We start from the raw sequence: 20,374 nt of genomic DNA on the forward strand, positions 1-20,374 counted from the left end.
TTTTAAAACGGTTGATCCTTTAAACCTCCTGAGAAGAACATCACAACACTGAAGCGTCTTTAAATATAAACTAAGCGAGCCTCCACCAGGGAGATTTGAGTTTAAAAAAAATTCTTCATGGTTCGCCACTGGAAACCGCAATAGTGTAGAAACACACTATCAACGGTCCTGTATTTGAGAGTCATCTCCTGAAAAATGCCGCAATATACATAATTGGGCCTGTGCGGCCTGTGGAGGCGTTGTGCATCCAGGACCTATCCAGAAATATTATCCTGAAATTGCGAAGCTTCAAATGTTTTAAATCAGCTTTAAGCCGTAGCCACGATAAATTCTTATCTTAAGGAATATGCCAGATATTCCAAACTTTTTCAACGTTTTCCCTCAACGCAATTTTTGTGTTTTTCTCAATATCTCAAAAACTTAACGAAATTCCGTACGAGATATTTAAAAAGCAGTAAAAGTAAAATCTGGCTAGGGAAACTGTATTTTCCTCTACAAAAATTAATGATGTAAACATTATTACAGGCATGTCAGGAAGACACTCTAAAACATATTGAAGAACATTTTTTTCACCGAGGGAGAACCTCGCACTGCCAATATTTGAGATATACGATCATCAACAATATTAACTCATCCACAGTTTGTGTCAAGAAATAATAAAGGTGTGGGTTAATTGCCTGCAACATAACAAGAAGGTGTGAATTAATAATTAATCAATAAGGACCCTTCAAGACTTTCAGTAATAATTGCGAAATATTGTGGTATGAAGAGGACTTTTCCAGAAGTCGAAACAAAGAAGTCCTGGGGTCATACGAAGTTTGGTCTCTGGGAATTTGCAGAAAGGCAGAAAATGCCAGTCGACGCACGTACGCGAATCGGTTTAAACGTCGGCAGCGTCGCGACGCTCAGTGCATCCAGTTTTCCAGCGAGTTTCTCGCAGTTTTGAAAGTTTCCAGCTTTGCGCTTCTCTCGTGATTTTAGGTCGAAAAATGGTAAGTAGAGGCTGATTATTACAATAATTTTAAATAGGAGAATTGAGGCTCTTTCTGTGATTTTTGAGACACTAAATTGATGCTTCAAATAAATTTATGAAAGCCAACTTTAGGGAATTTACAACGGTCGTTAGGTAATTTATAAGCTGACATAATTTCTCTGCTTTGACCAAACTCTGATTAACGAAGTGTAAAAGTCGTACCAGAGGCGTACAGCTATAAATGAACCTAAATCTAAAAGCGATGTACGGAAAATATCCGCTCCCTTGCTGTTAGCTTCGCCACTGTTTAATCACAATGTACATTTCTCTTTGCTCATTATCTCTCGCTGCAACATCTGTTTTTTCCCGTTTCTTCTCCATTCTCAAACATTTACATTTGAGTTATGAGCACCCCCAAAAGGCGAAGACTTTGCAACAGTAATGCGATTAGAGCCATCAACAAAGAAAACTCACTGGAAGCACATTGAATTGCATCATATACGCGGCTCAACTTCGGGAAACTTTAATCTCCAACTTCAATAAAAAGGAGCCCGCTTTGAGACTGTATACAAACGGGGGGTGAAAGGTCTGGGGGCGGTTTTCGAGCCCCCGAACCCCATTGGAAACTTTAGGGGAACAATTTCAAGACTGGCTTTCCGTCAACTGTTGTTGTTGCCAGGATCTGGAAAGGTCTTCTTCGACTGAAAGGGTTTAAAGAGGAATCCCAAGGGATTGTTTGGGACGAAAATGGGGGACCGATAAGTTTAATGGGGGTAGTTAAAGGCAAATTTCTTAAAAATGGCGGAAAATTAGTCGTTAAACTTGGAATCTCCAAAACTCCTGGCTAAGGTAGAAAGTCACCGAAGAGCATATAAATCCAGGTAATATCGCCAGAACTGCTGGCAATTTTACCTGAAATATAATTTTTTTAATAATAAAATTTAATAAAATTTTTAATTAAACCAATTTTTAAATTATACGTAGTATTAACTTAAAATCGCGGGCGTACCAGAGATTGGCTTGAGAAAATTCGGCCATTTTAGCACGCCTATGTTGAGAAAATCGAAACATTGAAAAAACTTGAATTGCATCAGCGGTTCTGTTTTAAGTTATGGCCCGAGCTCAATCCTTTAAGTGCACAAAATTTTGTTATAATTCTATTTAAAACCAGGGGGCGTACGAGACGGCAATTATATAAATTCTATAGAAATTTTTCAAAACAAACATTTTTTCTGATGAAATAAACAGTATATTTAAGTGAAAAGCCAATGGCGCAGCTTGATAATTTTCTCGAAGAAACAGTGAAGAAAGATAGGAGAAATTGCGGTATTTACCGATATCAAGTTTAAAATCATCCAGCAATGTTACGTCTCTGATTGTGCATTAATTTCTAGAAAATTTTATTAATAACAGAGAGACCAGTTGCAACATATGTAAAATTTGAAAATTTCTAAAAATTATTTTTAAGATATTTTCCGGATATTTTCAGCAAGGAGGCAAAATAATAGCGAATTTTCGTGTGAAATGCCGTTGATTTAGATTGTAACATATGAGTTGTGAAAAATTCCTGATATTTTTAATTTCTCAATGAGAAATATTGAAATCTCAGTAGGAAAGGGATTCGCAGTAGACAGGACGCTAGTTGGGGTCCTCCTCGGACAAAAACCTTTTCTCTGGAATAACGATTTCAAGTAACTGAACTGGCGAGTTTCTAACTTTCCTCTTGTTCCTAACGTCTTTTTGCTTTCATTGAGAAGACCATTAAGACCTCTTAAATTCAAATGCATTGCTGCGGATTGTAAATTTTATTTATGGAAAAATGTTCGGAAATCACGCTTGACTTTCTTTTCCAAGAGTTTTTATGATTTTCCATATTGCACGCCACTGTTCGCTTCTATTGGGGACACTTTCTAATCTGCTACGTTTAATGCTTTAATTTTTTCTTATTCCCTGACAAGCCATTAAGGCCCTTAGGTCCCCTTAGCTCGAACTACCTGTTTCCTCACATTATCTCCCCAATTTTAGTTAAATACAGTCAAGGGGTCTATCCCATGTTGTTCTTAAATAAAATCTCCAACGAGGACGTGTTGAAATGAAAAATTACCAAATTTGCGTGACTCTCCTTGAAATTACACATTAAGGTATTTAAGTCCCTAAGGTAAGGGCCATTTCGTTCACCTAATCTATAGGCCCCCAAAAAGGGAGCTATTTACGTCAAGGGAATGCGAAATGGGGGATGTCAAGAAACGTGTTCGTGAATCTGATGGCCTTCGCCCTCTCGAGTATACTTTATATTAAGATAAATCTAATAGTGGCTGAAATATGGCTAAAAGTAAACATGTCAAACCTTTGCGGATAAGCTCAGCTTAAACGAGCTGAACGAATCTACGGAAGGGAAAATTGATATCCAATTAAAGGTGTGAGGAAGCATCTGGCTCAATATAAATTTAATTTTTTTAAGGTCCAGAATTAATCACTGATTCTCCTCGGAAGAGAAATTTCCCAAAATAGAGAATGGGGATTTAACGGTTTTCATCCGGATGAACATTTACCACTAATTGCCTGCGGCTGGTAACACAAAAGAGTTTGACTATTTTTGTTCTTGTTTCTCCTAGAATTCGGCATTTTGGGGGATTAAATACTTTCGCACGAATCCAGAATAAGTTATCATGGCTGGTTCATCCTTACTGAAGCGAGTAATGGTCAGAGACCCATAAACAGTAGGAATTAATTTGTCTTCCTGCGTGCGTATGCATACAGATATAGGGAAATCTCTTTACCTTGGTCTAAATCCAGGAGAATGTCGTATTGCTGAATATAGAATTCAGCTTTTAATAGCAAGGTCTAGACAACAGCCCTCAGTACGAGAATAAATTAGAATATATTAGTACTCCAGGAACGAGAATACATTACATATTTCATAACTACATTTCTCGCAGACGCCCGAGTTTTAAATACCATATATTTCCCAAGTTCTGGAAATATATGGTCATTGATCCAGAAATTCTTAGAACCACCCACGTTAAAGTATGTTCAATCCTGACGCCCTATCTTTACCAGGAATTTATCAAACCATTATGAATGAGGGACATACACAAAAGAGTCATTAAAATCTTGAATAGGACTAATTCAAATCAAAGAAACAGGCAGAAAGTTCTCCGAAGTAAACATACTCAATAAAATGGCGGTAAGTAATTATGGTTTGTAACTGAGAAAGTGTATAACGGTGATTAGTACGTGCAACAATCAATGGCAGAACACTGCATGGAATGAACGAATTTTTATTTTTTATTTTTGAGGTGGTCGAGCCAGGTAATTTTCAAATATCTAAACTTTCGAATCCGGCCGATTTAGAGAACCGAAGTCCCTTCGAGCTCTGACCAGGCCCTGTGTCCAGAGTAATTGTGAAATTTTGTTATGACTGAGCGCAAGGCGATTAAATTAAACATAAAAACGTGATCGAAATAAGAGCAACTGTCAAAAATGTATGCTGTACAGCAAAATTAACGTATAAATACAAAGTGTGTCCAAAAATATGGGCAATATCTGGGAAATGAAAAGTTCTCTTCAAGAAAACGTGCTTATGCGTATAAATTCATTTTCAAAAATTTACTGCTACGAAAATACAGCTTATCACAATTAAATGGCAAAAATGGTATTTTCTAAATAACTTTTCTTCTAATTGATGAAATTTAATTAATTTTAGGTCACTCGTGCGTAATACCAAAGTTAACGAAATAGAACCTAAAATTTCTTTGTACATCTGCAGGGAAACGGTGGGGAGGCTACCCTCAACGTTTTTATACCTAAAGTTGTAAAGTGTTAGATTTTTTAATCGTTATGTGGTTTATTAGATTCCTGACAAAACTAAGAAAAAGAAAGGGGCTTTTTCGTGATGTGCGAAAACTGAACCGTTTTCCAGGAAAACACCGTTTTATCAAAGGGTTATTCTAAAAAATGAAATTTTAGAAAATAAATTACAAAAAAATTGAGAAAAAAAAAGCTGAATTTTCATGATAATTCGACGTGAGTGCCATTAACTCTCACACATTCTTGAGCTCGACATACGTAAGACTGTTGCACTCGCCATAATACACGGACGCTAGTTCTTATTTCATAACAATGAAAATGTATTCTTTTCAATAACTTTCTCTGGTTTCGACTGGAGTAGCATATATCCAACTTTTTAAGGGTCCCCACAAGTAAAAGTTCAAAAGATTTAAGTGTAGAGAACGAGACAGCTAAGCAACAGGACCTCCACAAACTATCCAGCTGCTCGGAAAAAGGTTGTGTATATCCCATTTTTAATAAACAATTATTTTTAAATTCGAAGTTTACCAACAAAAGGAAAAGAGAAGCAGAAGTAACATTTCTCTGAAGGGCAAATTCAAAGTAATAAACTTTTTTTGACAGTTTTGATACAAAAATATTGTTTATTTTGGTGTCTAGGTGATAGAGTACCAAATGCACGTAAAATCCCATTACTTTCGTAAAATATACCCTTTGACAATATAGTTTTTTTTTCTCAAAAAACGGTTCGGTTTACGTACACTACCGCTCAAAAGTATTCGGGCACCTATTATTTTATAAATGTGAACACCAACATTCATGAAATAGACATAATTTTTTATTTCCTAATTTAATATAAACATTAATGAACTTAAAACATATTATAAAGGCAGAAAAATACTGCATATTTTTAAATGGACGCTTCATCTATATGTCCTCCACGCGATTGAATAATTGCAGCGCATAATCGGGGCATCCTTGCTATGATTTTTTTCAAAAATTCAGGTGCTATTTCGTCCCAAGCTGCTTCTAAATTCTTGAACAAGTCATTGGTTGATGTGGAGGCCAATTGCCGAACTTTTCTGTCTAATTCATCCCACAATAATTCTATTGGATTCAAATCTGGGCTCTGAGGAGGCCAAGTCATTAATTTAACAACACCTTCCGTTTCTAAATTGCGTAAATATTCCTTGCATAATTTACATGTATGTTTCGGGTCATTGTCTTGCTGTAACACAAAATTCTGACCCAAAAGCATTAGTCCGGAAGGTATTGCATGAGTTTCCAAAATATCGCGGTATCCTTCTTTTTTCAAAATCCCTTCGATTCTCACGATGCCACCCACGGTTGTGCCAGCAAAACAACCCCAAACCATGACCGAACCACCTCCATGTTTAACAGTAGGCAGGAGACACTCCTCTCTTGCACGTTCATCCACCGATCTACGAACAAACACACGTCTTCGTGAACCAAACAATTCAAATTTTGACTCATCTGTTCATAGCACTTTGTTCCAGTCTTGTATTGTCCAATGTTGGTGTTCCTGGGCCCATTGAAGTCGTTTTTGTTTATTTTGTTTACGTAAGAAAGGTAGCTAATCGTCCATGAAGACCATATTCCCGTAGGCGACGTTTTACAGTAAAAACACTAATTGCCCTTGACCGCGCAATATTTATTTCTGCAGAAATCTCTGGAGCAGTTTTGCGCCTGTTTCTTTTAGTGATCAGTGATGTTGCACGATCATCTGAAGATGTAGTCGCTCTTGGTCTTCCAGTCCGTTTTTCGTTTACAAAACTATCAGTTTGTTTGTATTTTTTTACAATGTAGTCAACGGTGGAGTGAACTAAATGCAATTCTTTGGCAATTTGTCGATTGCTTTTGCCACTTTCGTGGTAAGCCACTGTAAGCGCACGTATTTCGATGTTCAATTCTCCTGTTTTAGGCATTGTTTTTAATTTTTTTAGCACTTTATTTCCTACACGGCCTTTTCACTGTAAAATCTTAAGCATACTAATTTTGATTTCGATGTTTTATGCCAAATCGTCAACAACGAAAAATCATTATCACTAGGTATAGTTATATGACCACCCCATAAAGGCTTATTGCTGTAAAGGTATAAACAAATACATAACTCTATGACTGAGTGTTACGTTTGGAAAACCATAAATTGTCTTAGGCTAATGTTAGGGATGTCGGAAGAGATTCGAATTTTTTGTGAACTTATTGGTTACAGTCATAACATGGACCGGCAGATTTATTGGTTTGACTAATGATGATATTTTCGGGGCATAAGGAGGGGCTAAAACGAGCATGGTTTTTCTCTAGTTAGTTCTTAAGCTAATGTGGTGACCGAATTAACTTAACATATTCAGATCGGAATCCATTAAATAATAAATTATTTATAAAAATAAATAATTATTTTTCTTTGCGTTCACGATCCACCAACAAAATTGTATAATAACAATAACAAAAACAAACGTAAATTTTCCCTACTAATCATTTTAAGTTGTTTATGTGTCATGTAAGTTGTAATGTTCCATAAAGGTTTTATTTAAATTTATGGCTTCGTAGCTAATAACGTCTTCAAACTAATATTAATTTTTATAGTTTTATGTAAAAATACTATTCTAGAGAAAAATAATTAAACGTATTCAATGAGTATACTTATACTACCTTTTTATTTAAATAATACGATAAAATAAGCATGCCCAAATACTTTTGAGCGGTAGCGTACATCAACCAAGAATACCTTTTTTTCTTAGGTGCGCTGGAAATCTAAAAAACCACATAACGGTTAAAGAGTCACAAAACCTTAACTGTTTAGGGATAAAGAAATTGAAGGTAGCCTCCCCCGTCTCCTTGAAGATGTAGAAAAAACCGTTAGGTCCCGTCTTATTAACCTTGGTATTATGCACAAGTGAATTAATGAAACGTCATCAAGATTGGAAGAAAAGTTATTTAGAAAGTACCATTTTCGCCATCAAATTTTGAATAGGTGTATTTCCATAGAGGTAAGTTTTCGAAAATCAATTTATAGGCATAAGTACAATCCTGTGACGAGAACTTTTCATTTCCGCGATATTTTTCACATTTTTGAAAGTAACCTGTGGATGTGGCGTGGGAACCAAGCGTTTTTCGAACGAGTACTACTCGACTGTTTACAATGGAAAGATTATGCTTCAACAAGCATTTCATTTTTCGGCTCATAGCATTTTATTATTATCTTTCGGTGCCTGCCATGTAGCCGTCATGGATGGTAGAACATCAAATATTAGTTTACGATTGTTTTGTTAGGAGTGGTGAGTCTTCGGTATTAATCGAAATCTTACGTTGGGTTAACAATCTACAAACAAAAGGTTCAGTAATGAAAAAAAAACCTCCCGGCCCTCAACGTACTGTGCGCACTCCACAAAATATTGAAAGGCTGAAGCAAGCGATACAGAAAAGCCCACTTCGCTCTGCTGGGAAACATGCCAGATGTAATTTTCTGGTCATGATTATAAAATTCTATGTTTCTGACCATGTTGTAGTAAAAAACGAATTATACATCAACATTTAATGATTCTATAATTATTTAAAAAGCATTCGATTCCCATGCCGACCCTATATAACCATAAATAAATAATTGCACAAAGGCATAAGTAAACAATAACCTGCCTTCGAAAATGTAGATCGATTCAAAATTGCGAGCAGATATTTTAAGGGGGTATTTTTGAGGTCAAAACAAGACTGTTCCTACCTATAGACCTGTATCCTAAAATGCACCCCTTTGGAACTGGAGCCGTGAAAAGTTGAGCGAAAAAAATTGAATATGTGAAATTGTGATCACAGGTATCGTTCAAATTTCAGGAAAATTTGCAAGCCCTTGTTTTTTGAAGCGCTCTATTTACATTTTGCTTCAAAAATTACGAAAACCTAATAATTTCAGAAGGGTTAAAAGGGGGCGTGAACTTTGCATAGCTCACATTTCATGTTGCCACCGAGACACTTTAGATTTAATTATCGTCGTCTAAGAGGCCGTGAAAAAATCTAAAATTTCGATGTCTTACGTTTTTTTCGTGCAACCAACCCTTTGCAAGAAAGTCGTTGTTAAACTAAAGAGGAGTGTTATCGATATGGAAAACTAATGGACTTGATGCGACTCCTGATTTTTTTGCTGACTTCTCAGAAGGAAATATTCTTCTTAAACTAGGTTTACACAATTTTCGAAACAAAAAATGAATAGAGCGACTAAAAAAACAAGGACTTGCAAATTTTCATAAAAATTTGTCGATAACTATTGTCACAATTGAATATGATCGATTTTTTCCGCCGAACTTTCGATCACCCCAGCTCCAAAGGGGAGAAGTTTAGAATTCAGGTTTACAGAGAAAAACAGTTTTATTTGGACCTCAAAAATGCCTTCTAGAAATATTTGAAGTTAATTTTGAATCACCTTGTATTTAAAATGCGCGATTTACGTGTCTACAAGATAGTAACGGCCCTTTAGGAAATTTTGAATATCTCCATTTCAGCAGTTCTGGCTTGATGGTAGTACACCTCATTTAACTACGTTTAGATTGTTTTCACTGCCTTTTTGTGTGTTTAAAGATTTTTTCCCATAGAAAATGGCCCGATATACCCATGAGAGGAGAAGTCTTTCCTGGAAGAATGTGGAGCTGCTGTGGCACTTACGGAAGTATCCACAAGTTGAGGTTAGTTCGCACTACGATCTGGAATGGCAGAATCTACAGTCTCCAGAGCACCCGCGCGGTTCCGGGAGACTGATAGAAGTCAAAGAAGATCTGGACAAGGACGACAAAAATTGACGAGAAATAATTAAGATCTATTTTTGGCAGCTAAAAGTTTTACGAAGTTGCTTAACAACAAGCAATGCGCTGCAACAGGAGTTTTGTAGTCGACTTGAATTTCGTATCAGCCAAGAAACAGTGAGAAGAAGATTGGTCGAAATGAATGTTTCTCCCAATAGGGCTGCAAAGGGTCCCCTATTAACCGTAAAATATCCCAAACAGCATCTTTAATTTGCCTTAGAGCATCACGATTAGGGAGATCGTTAACGGGGCAGCGTACTCTTTGGGGATGAGTCTCGATTTTGTCTGTTTAGTGAAGATTGTCATAAAAGAGTGTATCAACATCCCGGATAGCAACACGCCCAGTGTAACATTGTCAGCACTGTGAGCTATGAAAGCGAATCTCTCATGATATGAAGAGACATTAGTTGGGAAAGTGGCACGGAGTTCTTGTGCGTTTCAGACGATGATATAACGGCCCACAGATACATAACTGACATTCTAGAACCCCATGTAGTGCCACATGTCTTATTTATCGGTAAGGAATTTTTATTGACGCACGATAATGTATCTCCACGCATGGCACGGGTAATACAAATTACCTCCAAGATGTGGAAATTCAAACTTTACTTTGGCCAGCAAGAAATCCTGATCTAAATCCCATCGACCATTTGTGAGACAACATCGGCTGACAAGTTAAAGCTTTACAGGTTCCCCCTAGGGACTTAAATGAGCTGATATTGAGACTCGCGGCAATATGGGATCAAATTAATCAAGTTGACATTAGAAACTTTAGCAAGAGGGGGCAATATAAGCTGTTAAATATTCATTTGGTTGTAGAAAGTAAGAAATAAAATGATGTAATTTTTTGCTACACCGTGTAAACGTAAAACCTTTGCTTTAAAAATCGTAAAAATGAAAATACGTGAAAATTATAAATATGTGTGGCGTATACAAATAATTCAGGTGTTAATTTTGAGTACCTGAATTATTTCATTTTTAGTATTAATGTTGACTGGTGGATTGATTATTATAATTAGTTTTTTTGTTTCTATAGTTTTCGAATCAAACCACCATTTATTATTTTTTAAAATGGTTTTTTAGAATAGTGATCGGGAAATTGAGGATACATATATATTAGATAGTTTACAAAAAGAAAGTCAGTTAGTTCTCAGTTCTTGTTGTATATTGACTATCATTATCAAATTCAATAAAAGAATATATGCATTAATTTTGCGGTTCAGTATATATATGTGAGAGAAAACAACGAGATATCAATATATATATAAATCATATGGCTACTATGAGTTTGTGAGTATAAATTTAAGAGAGTAGACGTAATCGAAAGAGTGACGATTCCCAAAAATTTATATCTCACATTCCGGATGATTTGGAACGCTCCACTAAAGACTCAGTGATAAGTCTAGTTAATCTCAATATTCAAAAAAATTATAAATTCTTCCAAATGAATACGAATAAAATGGCGACTACGAGCTTGTAACCACGAATTCAAGCAAATAAACGTAGTTGAAAGAGTGACAATTTTGCATAACGTGGAGAGCTTCACTAAAGGGTTAATGATAGCTCTATTTAGTCTCTATGTCTAAAAAAATTAAGGAACTAACCTGAACTTTTTCTAAGAAGTAAAAATCATGCGGCGAATATAAGCCTCTTTTAGAAAAACTTTGCTTCAGACCATCATTTAAAAAAAATTGTCACAGTTGAACGAACCATGATGCGCCAATGGATTGTGCAGCTCTTAATAAATTTAAATGAAATTTTATCTTTCGCGAACTTCAGTGTTGTGACTATTTGTACAGATTCAGAGGTGCCAAAGGTGAGGGGGTCGAAGGAGCTGTTTCGAACAAAATAATTTTTTTAGAACGTTTTTTGTAGATTTTGTTTGGTTTTTATGTTCATATTAAAATTAATCACCAATCAAGAATAGTACTCCAAAGGCGATTTACGTGCAACACGAACATTTTACTACATTTTTATCAAGCGCTTAACATCGGAATACAAATTGACACAAATAGCTCATCTAATCAAAGTAATGCTTCGTTCCCTGCTTTTTCTTGTATTTCTACCAGAGCAAAAAACGCAATACCAATTTTCACTTAATGGCAGAATGATGTAAATGACCCCCTAATCTCTCGTAATTGCCCGACAAGTAGCTAAGGGATGATACGCTCTTGAATGTCTTCAGACAAGCATTTTTTGCTAATACGAGCAGGCTGAGATTAATGGTTTCTCATTGGAAAGGGACATTAGTTTTATCCTGACTAGAATAAAACAATGACTTCTGACAGTTATTGTTTTTTTCCCATTTCCCACGTCGATTTATGTCTTAAGATAAGGGAGGTTTATTTATATTTGAACCTTTCTATGAAGAATCAAATTCGAATTTTCCGTCAACTCAAAGTCCAGAAATATTCACTAAAATTTGTACCTGCTATATGGTCCGTCAAGCAGTACTAATGAATTCTTAAAAGTGGGGATGTCTGGTTGTATACCTTGACAAAAAAACTACCAGCGTCATCTGTGAATTGGGCACAAAGTTTTGGGTTTATGGATACTCGGTCTTATTTCGTAAAGTGCACTATCTGGACACTTGATGGATCCTGTCCGTCAACTCATTCGCCAACCAAAACTGTATAAAGGTCAGCCCAGGTTTTCAAAGACAGTTTCAAGAAATTAAGGCTACAAACCCATAAAGTACAGGACTTTAGCCTCATTTTTCGCTTCGGTCTTTTTCCACATATCCTTTGTCCAGCTCATTTACACATTAGATATCTATGGGTCAAGATCCGGGCATATTTTCTTCGGGCACGAATTTCCAAATTATCCCTTACGTGGAGGGACAATTATTCCTCAGCTTTCTTTCAATTGCCACATATTCCTCTCCAATTACCACTATTACATTAGGACTAATTCAATCAACCCCCTTCCACACTCGGACCCCTTTTAATCATAACGTTACGCCACAGGGCCATCTAACGACACGAAAAGGTTGATTAAAGGTTAAGTTCTTGATAACAGTGTGAACGACCTCTCTAGGGTGCGCACCGCCCTTTTCCAAGAACCAATTTCTGGATTTGCCATAACGATGGCAAAATAGTAAAAGGAATGCCGTGTTTCAGTGTCATATCTGAGCCCATCAGTTGTAAAATATGTTGTTCTTTATACTGCCAGAGGACCAAATAAATCTGTGGTAAGTCCTTTTTCAATTTTGTTTTCCCGTCGTGTCACAAAGGGGATTTGTCGGAAGAGAAATTCGTGAAAGGTAAGATATTACGATCCGGTATATCACCAATAAAAACGCCCATTCACGCCCGTTCAGAAACTTTTATTGTTAAATATCATGCGATTGTTGGAATTAAGGATTCCCCGCGCAAATGGGCGTATTCGAAATGCACTTTGGACGCGCCCATTTACGATGTTCTATTGTTAAATATTATGCAATTGTTGGAATTAAAAATTCCGCACGTAAAAGGGCGTGCTCAAAGTGCACTTGGGACACGTCGGTCCTCAAAGTTCTACCGTTCAACATTATGCGATTGCTGGAATTAAGAATTCTGCGTGCAAATGGGCGTGCTCAAAGTGCACTTTGGACACGCCCATTTACAAAGTTCTACTGTTAAGTATTGTGCAATCGATAGAATTAAGAATCTTGAGCGAAAATGGTCACGATTAAAACGCACTTTGGACACCCCCCTTTAAAAACCTTCGTAGACATTATGCAACTGTTGGAGTTCAAAAATTGAGCGCGCATGTTCCACTTTACACAGGTCCGCTGAAAAGTTTTGTTTTTAAATATCAGGCAATTGCGAGAATTAAAAATTCCAGATCTGCGGCCAAATATCTATTATTTATAAACCTAATCCTGCATTACAATATGGGCGATATTTCATACAAATGCGGCTTAATTTATCACAGAAGCCATAAAATCGATGCTATGTGTTTTGCAATTAATTATCAAAATATGTTTTCAGGCAAAAGTTTCGTGACTTTAAAAGTTCGAAGTCGCTGTTAATGGTAAATAGGGAAGACCATGGAAATCGGAAATTGGGGCCTGCTTTACTCATCGCTGCTGATAAGATTTTACACGTTTTTCGGGAAATTGACCAGTATCCATTAAATCTTTTGATTTTGATCGAAAAAATGTCTTTCTCATATTTTATAATTCGTTGAGACTCATTGAAACTACAAACAGCAGAGAAAAGTCAATGGCTTAGTTTATACTGAATACCAGCTATAGTTTAAAAAAATCTACAAATGACCCTATATCAGGTACTTTTTGCAGTGTTTTTACGACCGTTTGGTTGAAACTGAAAATTTTACTTGTTATCGAATGTGATTGGAATTACGCAATTATTACAAAATCAGTAGCGCACAAAACAATGCACATACCACAACCTGATTTGATCGTCACTTAATTGGGCAAAATTCCAATTTTGTTGCCTGTCCCGAACGCATGCACGGCATTGGATACCGAGTGTCCCATTTAATATATCGAAGTTGATACTACTTTCTATATAACTGGCAACGACGTATTGCTGAAAATATTTGGTCAATAGGGCGAAACCTGTGTATTGAAATGTGTTTAGTTTATATCATCGATGGTGAATCTCCTCTATATTTGGAGATACGCACATTTAGGGACATCAATTTTTAGCAATCTTTAATAACACCAAACCTATAAACGACCTGCTTAGAACTTTTTCTCAACACGACTCGATAATTATTGGGATAAAATTGGAAATTCCCGAATATCGAGATCGAATGGACCTGTACAACTGTGAAAATAAAACGGTGGGGTATCATATTGTTAAATCCTGGCCACAATTTTCTATTACCAATTTTCGTTAAAATTGCAGATTTCTGCTCTCCTGTAAAGGCTAAATAATGTGACTAATGATATTCATGCCTCGGGACCATTATTCATATTTAAGATCCGCCTTAGTTTTAAATTGATTTATACAGAGTTATTAAATCTTCCGTCAGTTTCGGTGTGTCTACATGTACAAGACCTCCACTTGTCAGGGGTTTTATTAATTTCTAACGATAGTAATACGTCTTGGGGAAAATAATGGCACCACCGCATTAATTTAATTTTCGCTTTAATTAAGCAAAACTTTTAAGATCGAACTTTTTCGGTTTATTATGTGCAAACTGGCGTTACCGAGTAGGAAAGTGCAGTTGCAGTAAACTGAATTCGATTAAGGCTCGCTATGCTAAAGCGGAAATACAAAATAATAGTTACTGCAATTTTCAGTTTATTTTATAATAGCTAAAAACGCCCCGTTAGGCAAGTAATTAATATTTGAAATAAAGAACTGCACCATTCAGTTGAAGAGGAGATACAGTGTGGCGATTCTCTTGGATACACGCACATTTACCTTTTCTCAGTCTTTTTCTTTGTGATTGGGAAACGGAAGTATGAAAGTTAGGGACGTGGCCTCAATAGAACGCTTGTAAATACACATGTATACGGTTCAGCGTACTCGCAAAATTTTATGATAATTTCCCAAAAATATATATACTCCTGCCAATATGGCGGATGCGCCAGATGTGCTTCCGCGGACAGCTTCCGCTGCGCGACAGCGGTACCTAGAGGAGCACTCTGCCCACAGATCGATAGCCGGCTACGTCCTTTGATTCGGGTTTCCAGGATTCACTAGAAAAGTCAATTTTAAGCACAGTTTGTTAATGAATGATATCAGACATTCCACTTCTACTTCCCACCAATGATGACGATAATCGAAATAAAAGTTCTTAATGATTAAACTGTATTTGTCCATATCTCAACTACAGAAAATTGCAATTTTCTCTGTTGCTTTAAATAAAGGAGGTAATTTACTCCCAATCTCACCTAACACCGAACACAATAAGACGAAAAGGGGGTAATATAATCAAATGGGTTGCCTGTGTCATGGATACTATTTTTAAATCGCCATTTAATTAATTAGGGGTGCGCGGTATCATTCCAGCTATACATCATCAGATAGAATAAATTGTTTTTTAGACTATAAACTCATTTAATTAATAAGGTTCAATTGCAAAACGTGTAACGCGTTTTATTCCACGACAGGACAAGGGAGTGTTTCTTTGGTAAATTTCCTTGAAAACTGCGTCTTCGAGGCAAAATTTATGTTTAATATTGCATTCTAGATGTTTCATTTCTTTGCTCTTTTTATGCACGACAACATATTCTTTTTAAAACATTTATCTCGTTGAAACCTCAATGTGTCACGATTTCAGGAGATTTTCAACTCGATGGACTTGATAGATAAATGGACTATCGTTTCGTGGGTAAGGCCGTTTATCACCTCCATTGTCCGTATATTTTTTTATCGCTTTCACTCGTTCTTGCTCAGATTCGATCTTTAGGAAGTCAAGATGATAGAGCTTTTTTGTTCGTATTAAATGAGCCAAACTTAAAAGTTGAAATTAATTTTCTTAACACAATGATGAACAAAGCGCGAAAGCATTGGTTACCCCAAAAAGGCTTTTCTAAGGCAACTTTTCGCTTTAACGCCACTCTTAAAAAAACCTACTTAGTACTTAATTTTCTTGAAATGATATTCTGGAATTTCTATGTCTACGGCTCCCTTGGGAGATCTGCGGGTATACACGAAAAACAGGAATTTGTTATGAGTTTTACTTCAGATCTATTCTACGCAGGAAAGGATGAAGTTCTAGACATCAAACGTTTTTCCAATCCCGCTTTTGTATATTAAAAAAACAGTACAGGCCTGAAGTAAGTTCTTCCCTCGCTCCAGGAGGCCACTTAAATAAGTTTTGATGGAGTTTTAAATTGTTTGTGCCCAACTGTTTAAGTCTTTGCCCGTGACTTTCATACTTCTTCCCCGTTTACGACCCCACTGAAAGTTTTCTGATGAATCATGAATCGCTGCGCAGTTGCCTCTGACGTTTTGCTTTGCATTTGCACCCTCAAATTGGAGGCGAATCTTCAGACGACTAGAGATTTATCAGGAAACTTAAAAAGGATTAAAGAAACCGACGAATAAGGTCGCTGTGGGGATCTCAGAAACGATAAGAAGTTCGAAATTGGTCCAACTCAAATCTACATATATCTGAAGCGACATATTCCTTATTTACTGCTTCGTGAAATTCCCAAAAGCATTAAAGAGTATTCGTGAAGGATGTCGCATTTCGTACCATTTTTAAGGGTTTGTGGCACCCCTCTTGGATCAGATGCCGGTAGGAATGAGGGGAGGAGGGCAAATTTGTAAAGCGGCGAATTCTGCAAAAACCTTCCAGCCCTCAGATAAATCAATCGCTTGAAAAAATAAAGGGTGACGTTAGTGCTAGGGTAGGCCCCGAGAGGTTGATACGCCCCTGGTTTCCGGTCGTTCAAGTCAGATTAAAATTATTATCTAGAATTTCGGTGAGCACTCATTTTGAACGTGAAAAACACTTTGCAAATTGAAACTTTATGCAATATAAAAAAACATTTTTTAAGTCACATAACTATTATACAGAACATCAGTGGCGTTCAGCTCTCTATTTAGATGTGATAATTCCTCTGGAAACCGCTTTAAATTTTTAAGTCTATAGAAAGTAGTGTGCGTATTAAAAACTATGAACTTTCCGTTGGAGCCTGCTAAGCCGCTACTTTCCCGATCTCAAATCAGAACATTTATTGGGTTCAAGAAAGAGATAGAAGAGTTATTACACAGAATTTCATTGTTGTGCGGTTATCGGTTTCGTATTGGAAATTCATAAATTTCCTATTTATTCTAAAATGCATATAAAAAATTACATACGGACTTTCATATTCATGCATTAAAATATTTCAAAATTGCTTAAATTGGAAGATTATAAGGTCTAAAAAAAAGGTTATAGAGAGTTAGTGTGTAAAATTTAGTTGGGGTACAAATATCCCTTTGGTGGTGAAAAATTCTTAAAATTAATCTTTATTACTGAATTTAAAGAAGTAATGTCTTTTGTATTTGAAACTGGTTGTTGAATGGTAGAAATGAGCATGTTTATAAGGATTCACAAAGTGTTATTATGCAGAAGGTAATTGGTGTAGTGTTTGTTGATACAGATTTAAAGAGGAGCTACGCCAATGAACTTCTACGCGTTAAAAGTACATTTCGTTTTTAATCGATGCGTCGCTCAAGCTCCAGCGACGCATCGGTTGGCAGCTCAAACCGTTTCGGAGATACCTATCAAGGTGCATACTTCTCATAACACAAATGTGCTGCATTTTTACTTGTGCATTTGGACAAATCTGAAAACAGAGGAAACTGGGTTTATCGACTAATACCTTAGTCGTGCATGTTTACAGGATACAACTGTAGTCATAGCTGGAAAAATTAAATAAACTTTTTTCTGCTGGAAGGCAGTTATGTCTGAAATAATAAATAGATTATTGATAGGTCGTTATATTTTAAGAAATATGTATTTGCTTTGGGCCGTTCTTACAGTTTGTTTATTTTCCCACTTCAAGAATGTCGTAATTGATTTTATGAGCGAAAAGCGTCTACATCGTAACACGAGAAAGCCTCCGGTCAAACTTAACTGCACATTCATAATCTGGGCTTCAAACGGATAATAATTTACAGTACATGTCAATTTTTGTTTAAAAAGAAAAATCCTGTTGGAAAAATTATTGAGAATTTCAATTTGCTTTATATGCCTTCAGGATATTAAATCGTAGAGACAGTTGAGAAATAGGATTTTATCCTCTGTGATCTTGGGAGCGCAAGCAGATCAATATGAAACCTGCAGGCGAGTTAATTTAAAGCCGTCCCTGCAAGCGAAATAAAAACGCTGAAACAAATTAGTGCCAAGATGTGTTTAAGCTGAGACCGGGTTTAGGAGACGCAGAGGCACCGGATTCGTTTTAATTCATTTCATGGTGTTTTGCCATGGATTACGAACTTATAATTTGATGGTTTAGGACGTGCATCCACCTGTATCGCTCCCTTCGATAAACCAAAAATCCCATGGAAATCACGAATAACACACACGTTCAATGAACGGTGAATTGTTCCACATTCATTGGGAGCTCATAGGGAGTAAATAGGTCAAAACCGCAAAGCTTGGATGAAGGTATGGTCTTTCGTATAAGAGGTTCTCCGTAGAGGAAGTGATGGTAAATTGAGAGTTCCAGGCATTCAGACGTAGGTAAATTCACAAAAAACACTTTCTTTCGTTATCGTGGCCGTTCTGGATTGGGAATTTTCTCGAGCACCCGAAAAATTTTACACTATCGAAATTTACAAGAAAAGCAGAGAAAAGGGAGCTCTTTCATGCGAAATATTTGTCATAAAAATAATGACAGTAAATCCTAAGTTCCAGGCCTCCAAATATAGATAAATGCAAGAATTCCTCTCCTTCGTCGTCATGAACATTTTTGATATGGAAATTTGCAGTGACATAAAAAAACGTTATGGAAAAACCAAATATTCGTCATACAACTGCCGACATCCTCTCTGAAATCCATCGGTACGACACGGGAATTTTCCTGTTTTACTTACGCAATTACCATTTCTAAAATTTTTAATGATCAACATTGAAAATCCATATTACTCCAGCTATTCCTCAATGTTGATATAAATTTGTCGGGAAATCGCAAAGATCAAACGGCACGAGTTTGCACGAATCCAGTGGCGCACCATAATAATTGTGAGCCCTATACTCATTGACTTAAAAGTGCCAACATGCATAAATCCAACGAAATTTTAGGAGAGCCTCAAATAAACCATAGAGCATCATTTTGCAATCAAAAAGGCGAAACCTTATGCTCTGAAGCACCTTTTCCCATTTATATTTAAATCTGCTCTAAAATACAATACGAAATTGGCCCGAATGCAAATGGCAAAGTGGTGTTTAGCACAATAGCGAAACTTGATGTAAATATCATAGGAAATATGGCTGTCATACATTGTTGAATTATGAACGTATTCTTCGCATTAAGACTGCAAACAACACGCTCCATATGCATTCCTTACGGAATGTGTTTAATGTGTCGTTTATTAACACGCAGCTTATTATTTAAAGAGAGCAACATTTGCTTGGGAATTTAAAAGGAAAAATGTGATGAATAAATCTTGGGGTGCACAAACAAGGGACGACCTTTCCCCAAGCGCAGGGTCGCCGATTATCGCCAAAGGTGCGATTTAAAGTTTGGAGGGGACGTAAAATATTGCAGTTGGAACTAAAAAGACATAAAAGAGTTGCAGGCTGCTGCAGTAGCATGTGAGCAGCTTTGCAGGGTATTTGTTTCGTGCTTTCAACTGTAGTCCAGGAACGAGATCACATTGAGAAGATATTAATCATCACTGCCACCAATGCAAGAAAAATAATGACTCAAGTAGCACAGATCGCAGGTAAAATTAATAGAAAAGAGATAATGTTATACCCTAGAGAAACCACTTGGAAAAATCTCTTTTGATTTCTGAAACGTGGGGTCATTCTAATGCATTTTTGCGATTTTGAAGGTGCTCAGGAAATTAAAAAAAAAAAGAGTTAATAGAGATTTTCCCCGATACTGTAAATTTCATTAATACCAATCCTATTCCTCCTCAATGAGAATCGAAAGAAAATGATCGGCATGACTCGTCGAAAAGCTGTGGCGTATTGAGCTCAAGCTCAAAGAAGCTGCAAAAGTACATACTTCGTTAGAGTCAATTTTTTTAACTTGGCAGAGAAACATTTCATTGCAATTTACAGTGCCATGAACATTCGTTTAAAATTTTCCATAGTAAATATTTCACATTGACGAATGAAAACATTTTTTAATTGATTTTCATTTGAAGGGCTGAAATTCTAAATTTAGTATTATCCT

At 36.4% G+C, this 20,374-nt stretch overlaps 1 protein-coding gene across 1 annotated transcript in view; it reads left to right on the plus strand.

The window, feature by feature from the left end:
* Nucleotides 1–863: 863 nt before the first annotated feature.
* Nucleotides 864–20,374, plus strand: part of LOC136345316 (probable G-protein coupled receptor No18) — a 42,650-nt gene continuing 23,139 nt past the window's right edge. Inside the window, exon 1 of the mRNA XM_066293484.1 lies at nucleotides 864–992. The gene's annotated coding sequence lies outside the window, so the exon portion shown is untranslated. The remainder of the gene's footprint in view (nucleotides 993–20,374) is intronic.

Source organism: Euwallacea fornicatus, chromosome 19, assembly GCF_040115645.1.
Source record: "Euwallacea fornicatus isolate EFF26 chromosome 19, ASM4011564v1, whole genome shotgun sequence".
Lineage (NCBI taxonomy): Eukaryota > Metazoa > Arthropoda > Insecta > Coleoptera > Curculionidae > Euwallacea > Euwallacea fornicatus.